The sequence below is a fragment of the Scylla paramamosain genome, unplaced genomic scaffold (assembly GCF_035594125.1).
Source record: "Scylla paramamosain isolate STU-SP2022 unplaced genomic scaffold, ASM3559412v1 Contig9, whole genome shotgun sequence".
NCBI classification, from domain to species: domain Eukaryota; kingdom Metazoa; phylum Arthropoda; class Malacostraca; order Decapoda; family Portunidae; genus Scylla; species Scylla paramamosain.
This window is the reverse complement of record NW_026973674.1, coordinates 32,501-42,500: the sequence shown is the minus strand read 5'-3', so window position 1 is coordinate 42,500 and position 10,000 is coordinate 32,501. Positions and strand designations below refer to the sequence as shown.

General features: G+C 42.1%; 3 long non-coding RNA genes across 5 annotated transcripts in view; 1 reads left to right on the top strand and 2 right to left on the bottom strand.

Moving 5' to 3' along the window:
• The window catches only part of LOC135096920 (uncharacterized), a 23,640-nt gene extending 15,273 nt beyond the window's left edge, over nucleotides 1–8,367 (bottom strand). For 2 of the 3 annotated variants that reach the window (XR_010265169.1, XR_010265170.1), the window contains exon 1: nucleotides 3,111–3,172. This is a non-coding gene — a long non-coding RNA (uncharacterized LOC135096920). Of the gene's footprint in view, nucleotides 1–3,110; nucleotides 3,173–8,248 lie in introns of those variants that run through there. The other variant, XR_010265171.1, reaches the window with a different exon arrangement.
• Nucleotides 5,773–7,724, top strand: LOC135096921 (uncharacterized). Its single transcript, XR_010265172.1, has 3 exons — nucleotides 5,773–5,973; nucleotides 6,181–6,358; nucleotides 6,842–7,724. It is a non-coding gene; the product is annotated as an uncharacterized LOC135096921 (long non-coding RNA).
• Nucleotides 8,368–8,379: 12 nt separating the features above from the next.
• LOC135096919 (uncharacterized) overlaps nucleotides 8,380–10,000 on the bottom strand; it is a 3,949-nt gene continuing 2,328 nt past the window's right edge. Inside the window, exons 2-3 of the long non-coding RNA XR_010265168.1 lie at nucleotides 8,515–8,675; nucleotides 8,380–8,401 (exon numbers count right to left, since the gene is read on the bottom strand). This is a non-coding gene — a long non-coding RNA (uncharacterized LOC135096919). The remainder of the gene's footprint in view (nucleotides 8,402–8,514; nucleotides 8,676–10,000) is intronic.

The window sequence follows — 10,000 nt, the reverse complement described above, 5'->3', positions numbered from 1 at the left end:
TTTGTATATTTGGTGGTGAGGTTTTTTGTATCACCCTGTATTAGTTTGTAAGTTTAAAAATATTATCACGGGTTTCTTAATTAAGTTTTCTCTAAGTTTACTACAATGAATAATAATAATAATAATAATAATAATAATAATAATAATAATAATAATAATAATAATAACAATTTAAAGTTACCATTATTATTATTATTATTATTATTATTATTATTATTATTATTATTATCATTTACATAAGCTAAGTTTGTTCGTTTGTTTGTTCATTTTAAGGATCTATTTTTCCTCTGTGTGCTCAAAATATTTCCTCCTTTCTGTTTGTAATTCAAGGAAAGAAAATACAACAATTACATTTTTTTTTGGGTAAATATGTACAAAAAAAAAAGATAAGATTTTTTTCTTTCACAAAATGCAAGAAAATAATTAAAGGAAATATTGTTTTTTTTTGCTTTTGTTTTGTTTATTTATTTGTTTATTTTTTTTGTCTTTGGTGTATATAAAGATTTGGAAAAATATATATTGTGTTTCTTTTTTCTTTTCTTTCATTTTTATTTCTATATTTATTTATTTGTTTTATTTATTTTCAATTGCATTTATCATTTCATTTTTATTTTTTTGTTTATTTTTATTATCTATGCTAGAGAGAGAGAGAGAGAGAGAGAGAGAGAGAGAGAGAGAGAGAGAGAGAGAGAGAGAGAGAGAGAGAGAGAGAGAGAGAGAGAGAGAGAGAGAGAGAATTTGTGTGTGTGTGTGTATTTGTGTGTAAGGCTATATTTGCATGTAGACTTTTGAATACACACACACACACACACACACACACACACACACACACACACACACACACACACACACACACACACAGACAGACAGACAGACAGACAGACAGACAGACAGACAGACAGACAGAGAGAGAGATAAACACACACACACACACACACACACACACACACACACACACACACACATACATAGATGGATAGACAGACAGACAGACAGACAGACATATAGATTCACACACACACACACACACACACACACACACACACACACACACACACACACACTTTCTCCCCACCTTTCAATATCTTTAGAATTCTATCTTTCTCTCTAACAGATAGCAGCTTCTCTCCTTGTCTCTCCACCTAAAGCAGTGTAAGTATGTATGTACGTGTGTGTGTGTGTGTGTGTGTGTGTGTGTGTGTGTGTGTGTGTGTGTGTGTGTGTACGCGGGCACTCCATTGCTACTGCTTTTTATGTGTGTGTGTGTATGTGTGTGTGTGTGTGTGTGTGTACTAGCTCTGCAGTGTGTATCTCAGTAAAACGCACATGTACGTATTCGCTTTAGTTATGTGTGTGCGCGCGCGCATGTGTGTGTGTGTGTGTGTACATAAGAAACGTACACCAAAAACATACATACATGCCTGCTTCCCCTGTTCTGCTATGTACGTATTTGCTTCATGTCTGTGTGTTTGTGTACATATGTGTGTGTATGTGTGTGTGTGCGTATGGCTGTATGTACGTACTTAAAATGCATGCCCGCAAAGCCTCCCACACACACACGCACACACACGCACACAGACACGCGCACACAACCACGCACACATGCTTAATGTTTGTGTGTGTGTGTGTGTGTGTATATTTCAGGACTGCTGCTGTGTGAAGGCTGGCTGGCGACCGAGCTGTGGGGAGGAGGAGGAAGAGGAGGAGGAGGAGGAAAAGGAGGAGGAGGAGGAGGAGGAGGAGGAGGAGGAGGAGGAGGAGGAGGAGGAGGAGGAGGAGGAGGAGGAGGAGGAGGACGGGAGAGTGATGGAGGAGGAGGAGGAGGAGGAGGAGGAGGAGGAGGAGGAGGAGGAGGAGGAGGAGGAGGAGGAGGAGGAGGAGGAGGAGGAGAGAGTGATGGAGGAGGAGGAGGAGGGGGTGGAGGGGGGTGGAGGCCCTACCCACTCGTGTCCGAAGTGTGGGCGTTCCTACACACTTCGATCAAATTTATCAAGACACATGAGACTGGAGTGTGGCGTGGAGAGAAAGATACAGGTAAGGGCACACCTAGGCCTAATTAGAGGACACACATAGGCCTAAATAGTAAAGACATACCTGGTAAGGACACACCTAGGCCTAATTGGAGGACACACATAGGCCTAATTAGTATAGACATACCTAGTCAGGACACACCTAGGCCCAATTAGTAAAGGAACACCTAAGCCTAATTAGAGGACACACATAGACCTAATTAGTATAGACATACCTAGTCAGGATACACCTAGGCCTAATTAGTAAGAGCACTCCTAGGCCTAATTACTAAGTATACACCTTGCCCTAATTAATATGGACACACTTAGGCTTATTTATTTAGGACACACCTAGGCCTAATTAAGACAGGAAGTGGAATAAATTAAGACATTCCTAATTAGCATAGGAAGTGAAATTAATGAGGACAGCTAGGCCTAATTAAGACAAAATGGAGTTAATGAACACACCTAGGCCTAATTAAGACAGGAATTGGAATTAATGAACACAACTAGGCCTAATTAAGATAGGAATTGAAATTAAGGAACACACCTAGGCCTAATTAAGACAGGAATTGGAATTAATGAAGATATCTAGGCCTAATTAAGACAGGAATTGAAATTAATGAGGATAGCTAGGCCTAATTAAGACAGGAAGTGGAATTAATGAACACACCTAGGCCTAATTAAGACAGGAATTGGAATTAATAAACACACCTAGGCCTAATTAAGACAGGAATTGGAATTAATGAAGATAGCTAGGCCTAATTAAGACAGGAAGTAGAATTAATGAACACTCTCTCTCTCTCTCTCTCTCTCTCTCTCTCTCTGTGCATGTAATCCTAATATCAAGGTAACTAAAAAAGATACACAGATGGAGATAAGAACAGAAATAATGCATAATAGGCCTAATAATAAGTTTTTTTTTGTTTTTTTTTACCGCCTATTCAAATAAGGCATAACCACCACCACCACCACCACCACCACCACCCTCACATAACTCAATATTTACGCTTTGTTACACCTCAACACCTACATACATACGAACACACATACTTAGTGATACATAAATACCTAATATGAACCTGTATAACTATTGCTTACTGTCTATTCCAGCGTCACCCCCACCACTAGCACCGCGGACGCCACCACCTTCACTACGCCGTTCACAAAATGTAAACAAACACACTTAGGGACCACGAGTGTAAATAATTATTATGATAAAATTTCTCATACCAAATTTTATGTATATTTTTTTTTCTTTCTAAACGTGGTGAAAATTTCTTATACTGTTAGGCTCATTATTAATAGTAGTAGTAGTAGTAGTAGTAGTAGTAGTAGTAATAATATAATAATAATAATAATAATAATAATAATAATAATAATAATAATAATGATGATGATGATGATGATGATGATGATGATGATGATGATGATGATAATAATGATAATAATTAGTAGTTGTAGTAGTAGTAATAGTAGTAGTAGTAGTAGTAGTAGTAGTAGTAGTAATATAATAATAATATTAATAATAATAATAATAATAATAATAATAATAATAATAATAATGATGATGATGATGATGATGATGATGCAGCAGCAGCAGCAGCAGCAGCAGCAGCAACAACAGGTCTGCAGCAGCAGCAGCAGCAGCAGCAGCAGCAGCAGCAGCAACAGCAGCAGCAGCAGCAGCAGCAGGTCTGCAGCAGCAGCAGCAGCAGCAGCAGCAGGTCTGCAGCAGCAGCAGCAGCAGCAGCAGCAGGTCTGCAGCAGCAGCAGCAGCAGCAGCAGCAGGTCTGCAGCAGCAGCAGCAGCAGCAGCAGGTCTGCAGCAGCAGCAGCAGCAGCAGCAGCAGCAGCAGCAGCAGCAGGTCTGCAGCAGCAGCAGCAGCAGCAGCAGGTCTGCAGCAGCAGCAGCAGGTCTGCAGCAGCAGCAGCAGCAGCAGCAGCAGCAGCAGGTCTGCAGCAGCAGCAGCAGCAGCAGCAGCAGCAGCAGCAGCAGCAGGTCTGCAGCAGCAGCAGCAGCAGCAGCAGCAGCAGGTCTGCAGCAGCAGCAGGTCTGCAGCAGCAGCAGCAGCAGCAGCAGCAGCAGCAGGTCTGCAGCAGCAGCAGCAGCAGCAGCAGCAGCAGGTCTGCAGCAGCAGCAGCAGCAGGTCTGCAGCAGCAGCAGCAGCAGGTCTGCAGCAGCAGCAGCACCAGCAGCAGCAGCAGCAGCAGCAGGTCTGCAGCAGCAGCAGCAGCAGCAGGTCTGCAGCAGCAGCAGCAGCAGCAGCAGGTCTGCAGCAGCAGCAGCAGCAGGAGCAGCAGCAACAGCAGCAGCAGCAGCAGCAGCAGCAGGTCTGCAGCAGCAGCAGCAGCAGCAGCAGCAGCAGCAGCAGCAGCAGCAGCAGCAGCAGCAGCAGGTCTGCAGCAGCAGCAGCAGCAGCAGCAGGTCTGCAGCAGCAGCAGCAGCAGCAGCAGGTCTGCAGCAGCAGCAGCAGCAGCAGCAGCAGGTCTGCAGCAGCAGCAGCAGCAGCAGCAGGTCTGCAGCAGCAGCAGCAGCAGCAGCAGCAGCAGCAGCAGCAGGTCTGCAGCAGCAGCAGCAGGTCTGCAGCAGCAGCAGCAGGTCTGCAGCAGCAGCAGCAGGTCTGCAGCAGCAGCAGCAGCAGCAGCAGCAGCAGGTCTGCAGCAGCAGCAGCAGCAGCAACAACAGCAGCAGCAGGTCTGCAGCAGCAGCAGCAGCAGCAGCAGCAGCAGCAGCAGCAGGTCTGCAGCAGCAGCAGCAGCAGCAGCAACAGCAGCAGCAGCAGGTCTGCAGCAGCAGCAGCAGCAGCAGCAGCAGGTCTGCAGCAGCAGCAGCAGCAGCAGCAGCAGGTCTGCAGCAGCAGCAGCAGCAGCAGCAGCAGGTCTGCAGCAGCAGCAGCAGGTCTGCAGCAGCAGCAGCAGCAGCAGCAGCAGCAGCAGCAGCAGCAGGTCTGCAGCAGCAGCAGCAGCAGCAGCAGCAGGTCTGCAGCAGCAGCAGCAGCAGGTCTGCAGCAGCAGCAGCAGCAGCAGCAGCAGCAGCAGCAGGTCTGCAGCAGCAGCAGCAGCAGCAGCAGCAGGTCTGCAGCAGCAGCAGCAGCAGCAGCAGCAGCAGGGCTGCAGCAGCAGCAGCAGCAGCAGCAGCAGCAGCAGCAGCAGCAGCAGCAGCAGCAGCAGCAGCAGCAGCAGCAGGTCTGCAGCAGCAGCAGCAGCAGCAGCAGGTCTGCAGCAGCAGCAGCAGCAGCAGCAGGTCTGCAGCAGCAGCAGCAGCAGCAGCAGCAGCAGCAGGTCTGCAGCAGCAGAGAGAGAGAGAGAGAGAGAGAGAGAGAGAGAGAGAGAGAGAGAGAGAGAGAGAGAGAGAGAGAGAGAGAGAGAGAGAGAGAGAGAGAGAGAGAGAGAGAGAGAGAGAGAGAGAGAGAGAGAGAGAGAGTGTGTAATGGTGAATACTTTTTGCATGATGATGATGTGAGAAATACAGTGTTATGTGTTTGAGGTTGGTGTCGAGGAAAGGGTATTGAGGTGTAGTGAATGCCTTGTTCAAGGAATATCCATACCTTGCAGATCCTGTAAGTAATTTAGTATTGTATTGATTGGAACATAGCTTTTTATAGATCCCACATGAACACATCGATTTTAATTGTTTTCAAAATCTTTTAAATTTCAGAAATGGTAGAGGCAGTCCTTGAGGAACAAGATGAAGCTTTTCAGATTGCCCTTAACATCAAGCTGGTGCATTAACGAAAAATTTGGTTCTCCAGGGATGAAACCAGCTCACAAACCAGATGAGGATGGAGAGGTCATCCAACTTCATTTCAATATACTAAAACAAGAGATGAGGAAAGCTACTCCAGCTATGCCGGAGAAAGATGGAGAGAAGCTTCACTTATAGACACAAAAGGAGGTATAATCCTGAGGTATCTGTGGCACAAATTTTTGAAGAAATTCCAACTCTACGATACAAAAACTTTGTGAGTACAGGACCTACTTCTCTTCATTTGTTGTTTTTTTTAACACAGTTTACTTCAGCTTTGTTTTGATGCTGACCATTGATACATTTTGAATAAAGTACCAGTCACAATTTTTATTTTTTTCAAATAATGATTTTTGAAATAATCATTCATATAATATTTTAGTGATTTTAATGACATGCACTAATAACATATTAACGTTTTCAGCTAGCAATTGAGGCTAAGTCATTGAATGTGGCTTCCCCAGGTGAAATGTGGGATAAATTACATGGATCCATCATTCACTTGATGAAATTTTCAAAACCAAGGTCTAAAAACTATCACCAGTTTCACAGCAGATATCTAGAAAATTTGGACAGCACTCTGAAAGGGCAAGAAAGGAAAGGTACAGGATAGAAGAGCAATAAGAGGCATAGGCTATGCATCTTATTCATGTGTTTTTACTGAAAATCACGCCTCTTATTTCACTTATAATTCACCTTATGACTACTGCATTATTTATGGTTTTGTGTATTATTCACAACATGGATTACTATTTGCTGTCCAGCTGATTCCATCGCTCTTCACAGAAGACGAGGAAACGCTGATGATGGATACCAATGAACTAAGTTTAATTTGTGTCTCTACTATATAATTAAGACGGAAAAAATGTCAAAATTTTGCTTCTACATTGTGGGAGAGACTTAAGGCCTCAAAATTTATATTTGAGTATTAATGACAGTTAATTATAATGGAAAGACAGACAGCAACAGCCATAATGGACCAAAAAAGTAGATTGTATGCATATTGTATATCTAACTACGTGATGAAAACAAGGATGGCACAGGTTAACAGTTAAATTTGACAACTATTCCTTAACTTTCTCCAGATGATCAAGTCTCCAACTCCCACTTTGGTGATGACGGCAAAGTCATTTCAAATCTTCATCAACGGGGAGAAAGTTCTCAACAACAACATAACAAAGTTCAGTGAAGCCTTAGAAGCGCTTTACTATTATTTTTCAGTATTTGCAATAGAGTACCAAAAAGAAATAAAAAACACAATGTTTTTTAGAAAAAATAATATTTAAAGGAAGTACAAAGGTGCTGTCTACTGTAATGTCATGGGCCAAAAAAACTTGAACAGCTTAAATAAAGAGGTAAGCTATGCAGTGTTAAAAACGTGACCTGTTCTGTGTTAGTAGGGAGGCAACAACTGACGGCAAAAATGTGTCTTTAAGATTTTTTTTTTTTTTTCCGAGCCGGCAAGCCTCAAAATCAGTTATTTGCAAAAGGCTTCAAGTATTTCATGTATATGGCCTGCCCTGCACACACTGACATCAGAACAGTGTAAGCCATCTTTATAAAACATTTAAAGCTAGGAGGAGTTATTGTATGGATATATTGGTTTACTTTGTATTCTGTAAATTTTCATGTAATATTTTAAGATGTATATAATAATGATTAGAGTCAGTATATGCCTGGGAGAACCATCAGGGATGGTGGTGGCGGGTGGGTCAAGACAATGTGCACCCTGGTTTATGCTCCCATTCATACCAAATTATATTTAGTAATTATTGTATGTACATAATTTATTGTGTGGAATGGTCATTATTCTGTAAATTTTTGTTATATTCTATGATGCATATGATTACATGTATAATTCAAATAATGAGAGGCACTGAATTCCCCCAGAATAATTTTTCATTTTTCTCATTAGGAAGGGTAAATTAAGTACACCAGAGGTAAATCAGCCTAAAATTTTACCTCACACAAAGGGTGAATAAGACAAACATTGGTAAAATCAGCATATGGTTTTACCTTAGAAAGTATAAATTATAGATTCCCAAAGGGTAACTAAGCACATCATATCACCTCATAAAACAGGTACATGAGTATATGATTTCACCAACAGAGGGGTAAATTGGTTACACATAGGGATAAAACTGTGCACGAGAGCAGGTTAAGTCGCTGCCCACATAAACGCAGCATCCAGCTTTGGATTGAAAAATGAGATAGAGAAAGTAGGAAGGAACAGAAAAGGGCCTACTGTCAGTTGCCTCAGACACCTGAGTTTATGTGAGGAAAAGAAGATGAGGTTTAGAAGAGGAGAGGTGGTGTTCTACAGATTGAAAATTACAATGTTAGTAAGCATGATAGAATAGTCTGACTTGGAGGAGAGATGGAGGAAAGATCAAAGAAGGTTCAAGCGGAAGGAGAAACGTGGAGGTAACTTGTGGAAGGAGATATGGAGGAAAGAAGAAACACTGGTGGAGAGAAAAATTTAGTCAGCTTACCAGTAGTAGGGTCAGTAATGCTGGAATAGGTCATGGAATGGTTGACCTCAGATTTCATGTCATTGGTGGAGGCAGGGGCGGCCTCTAACCCCCTCCCCCTCCTCCTCCTCCTCCTCCTCCAGGCTGCTCCTTCCCCCTCCTCTTCTCTGTCTCCTGTGGGGGTAGAGATAATGATGGTGATTATAAGGACTAGGAGGAAGTAGAACAACATCAACAACAACAGCAACAACAACAACAACAACAACAACAACACACTTATAACTTACCGTCTAAGGAAGAACAGTGTTGCCACAAACATTAGACACAAAATTAACCCAAACACCAGGCCAACATAGAGGCCAGTGTTGGTAGCAGTGGTAGTAGTAGCAGTAATAGTAGTAGTAGTAGTAGAGGTCCAGGATAGTGTAGGTGCTGTCATTGTCCTGGCCTGAAAAGTAGTAGTAGTAGTAGTAGTAGTAGTAGTAGTAGTAGTAGTAGTAGTAGTAGTAGTAGTAGTAGTAGTTGTTGTTGTTGTTGCAGTAGTAATATTGGTTGTTGTACTAGAAGCAAGAAGAAGAAAGAATTTCCCCAGCATTAGGAGGAGGAGGAGGAGGAGGAGGAGGAGGAGGAGGAGGAGGAGGAGGAGGAGAGGAGGAGAGAGAGAGAGAGAGAGAGAGAGAGAGAGAGAGAGAGAGAGAGAGAGAGAGAGAGAGAGAGAGAGAGAGAGAGAGAGAGAGAGAGAGAGAGAGAGAGAGAGAGAGAGATTAAGTACAACTGAGATACAACTACATAATACATTCAATTTTAAAGTACACACACACACACACACACACACACACACACACACACACACACACACACACACACACACACACACACACAAGTTATAGCATTAAGACAGATGACTATCCACAATAACCCTAACCTAACCTAACCTAACCTAACTGCCTCATAAATGTCTTATTTAATTGAAGTGACACAAGAATGGAAATTTTATAGGTGAGAAAAATTATAACTCATTAATACGTATTCATACTTCTGTTTCCTGACTACCACCACCATCACCACCACCACCTTCCCTAACTCACCCACCCTGTTCCTAACTTTCTCACTGTTCTTAACTCATTCAACCAGTTTGTAAAATTATTTTTTTCCTAACTTATCCCATTCCTAACTTGCATATCCCATTCCTAACTTACATATCCCATTCCTAACTTAAATATACCATTCCTAACTTGCATATTTCATTCCTAACTTACATATCCCATTCCTAAACTACATATCCCATTCCTAACTTACATATCCCATTCCTAACTTAAATATACCATTCCTAACTTGCATATTTCATTCCTAACTTACATATCCCATTCCTAAACTACATATCACATTCCTAACTTAAATATCCCATTACTAATTTACATACCCCATTCCTAATTTATCCCATTCCTAACTTAAATGTCCCATTCCTAATTTATCCCATTCCTAACTTGCATGTCCTTCCTCTTACCCACTCTGTTCCTAACTTATATATTACATTGACTTTTCCACATTTATAGATTACCCATTTCATTCCACACCGTTCCTAACTTATTTACTCCTCCCATTCTTAACTTAAATACACTCACCACTATATTTCTAACTTAATAATCCTTCTCATAAATTACCCATTCCATTCCTAACTTGCTTACAAATCCCTTTCCTAACCTACTTATTCACCTTAATCCTGCCTAACCAACACTACTCCTAACTGACTTATCTATCCCATTCACAATT